The following is a 2,798-nucleotide window of genomic DNA, read 5'->3' as shown; positions in this document are numbered from 1 at the left end:
TTAAATATTTCTCTATAATCTGAAAGACACTATCTAAGCTCTTTAAAGAGCTTCCTAATATGTGCTTCCTAATAAGACCCTACACACAAATCTTCTGACCTTAACGCTCTTACCGTAATTTTATTATTGTCATAGACCCTTAAATATGCTATACTTTCCTTTCCCCTCTGTTCAGAATCAGCTTTTGTAGTACTTTACCCAATATAAGATTAAATCTAATCTTGAGAATTTAATAAGAATTCGATATTACTTTTTTTCTCATTTTCAAAAGTATTTCTAAAAAAAATTGTGTTGAAGAAATAATGGACTTTTATAAATTTATTGATTTTTGGTTACTCAATTTTGTAAAAAGTATCCAAGGTAATTAAAAAATTATTGATATTCAGTATTTTTGTTGACCATATTGCAAAATTTTTTTCTAAATATATTATTTCAATTTAGTGCTCTTTATAAAATTTTACAAAGGAATTAAAAGCTACTGATGAACATCTTTTCTGCACTGCCACCATTAAATATGAAGAATAATTGAAATCATATTTATTCAGATGATGTGGAGTTTAAAAAGCTATACTAAGATTAACACAAACACTCATATCTTTACACTTTAGTTAGGGACAAAGTTCTTGCAAAGAGCATGATTTATTTTTTCTTTAAAAAAATATACTTTTTTTGTGCTTTTGTTACCAAAAACATTTATGCTTTAAATTTATAATGTGAAATAAAATATTCAAATGTGAATACTGTGAAATAAAATATTGTGATGCTTTCTCTTATTCACTTCTATAAATGAAGATATAAATATACTCAATAAAATTTCATAAAGTTTTCATAAATACCATGTACATTTTCTCTGATTACTCATTTTCTCTTCTGACTATGACATTTGCATTAAGAAATATAGTCTTCCTGCATATTCTCTTCAAGTCATAAAATCTTCTCACAGTGATGATGCATTATTTTGCCTTGTTTCAGAGTGTTCTTATTGAGGCTTTTCTCCTCCGGACATATAAGTGAGTTAGAAGACAAAATACTTGCTGAGCAAAATAAAAAAAAAATTTCAGATAGAAGTTGGGATAATGTAACAAAACATATTTAAAAGAAATATGAATAAAAGACAAACCTCCTCCTTATCAAAAATACTCTAAATACATAAGGTTATGGTTTCTTCCAATATTTATTTAAGAAGAATGCTTTATAATTAAAAAGCTTTCTATTAAAATTATTTCGAACTCAATGATTATGTAAGATAAGTTACAAACCTAGCAATGTACTTCATGTGAAATTTACTGGTACATGTGCAGTAGCAATTTCTTGGAAATAAACATTTAAAGTTTCTCTCTAAATTTCCAAACAGGTAACTCGCTACCACCTCCAAAGCTGTTATCTAATTTGAGTTTGCTTAAAACGAAATTGAGTGAGAGGTTTAAGTTATTTGCATTCTTCCCAATATAAAATTGGCTTTCATCTATTTCACAGTGAAAAAAAATATATATCTATTTAACCCAATTCTAGTTCTATGTGTGTATTAGAAAAGTTAAAAGTGAAATCAATAGATAATTATATTTCCAACGATTTTCTTTGAATAGGAAAAGGTATGTTTAATTTGGGGGTTTGTTTGTTTGTTTCACCTACTAAGGTCCTATATTTTATATTACATCCCATCATTTTTCCAAATAAAGTGTCTAGGTAAAATGCTGAAGAAAAAATAAAAGAACTCAGAGAACTGCGTTGCATTAAATTCATGTTGGATCTTTATAAGTACTATTATAAATAGTAATAATCCCCAAATCTCTTTAAGATAAATAGAACAAAATCCACAATAAAAAATAAAAAAATCAGCTATCTAGAGTACATTAGCACTCAAATTACATATTCACACAGGACAGAATAACTTCCACCTGGTTTATGTGTGACTGACTCGCCAGTTTCCCCTTCAGTGGTGTTGCTGAAATTATTGTAGCACCAGGATTCTTGCCAGCTTTTTTCTTGGTTTTCTGAGTCTGCCTTCTAAGTTTCTCTATTCCAAACTTGCCCGTGCCCTGTGTGTACTGGTGAGTGCACATTCTATCCATAATTTTTCAAATTCACAGGCTCTTTTCCAAGTTCCTAATGCTATTATTAATTCTATTTTCAGTCTGTTTCTTAGTCTGTTTGGGTTATCATAACAAAATACCACAAACTCAGTGGCTTAAAAACAACAGAATTTTACTTCTCACAGTTCTGGAGATTGCAATTCAGAGATCAGATGCCAGCACGGTCGGTCAGATGAGGGCTCTCTTCCAAGTCACTGACTTCTCTTTGTGTTCACACAGAGAAGAAGGGATAAGGAGTTCTATGAGATCTCTTTTATTAGAGCACCAGTCTCATTGATGAGGGCTCCATCGTCATAATCAAAGCACCTCCCAAAGACCCAGCCTACTAATACCATCACCTTTGCATGTTAAGATTTCAACATATGAATTTAGGGCAGTAGGATGCAAACTTTCAGACAACAGCAAAGGAAATTCAATAAGTCTTTGTGGGTTCCCTGTTTAATAGTGTAATAAGAACACTGGTTGAAGTCTTGTCTTCAACGTTTACTACTTAGCAACCAAACTAAAACACTCGTAACTTCTCTAGTTCAATACTTTCCTCTCTAATATGGGGTTAGAGATATCAAACTCATGGAGTGGTAAAGAATAAATGTGAAATGTGTAAAAGTCTCTTTGTAAATAAAGGATCAATCGATATATTCACTATTTTTAGTAATCTGTGTATAGTGATGCTTTGAGATGCCAATCTATTTTAATATACTTTTT

This window comes from Pteropus vampyrus, unplaced genomic scaffold, assembly GCF_000151845.1.
Source record: "Pteropus vampyrus isolate Shadow unplaced genomic scaffold, Pvam_2.0 Scaffold13, whole genome shotgun sequence".
Classification (NCBI taxonomy): Eukaryota; Metazoa; Chordata; class Mammalia; order Chiroptera; family Pteropodidae; genus Pteropus; species Pteropus vampyrus.
Note: the sequence above shows the minus strand (reverse complement) of the source record.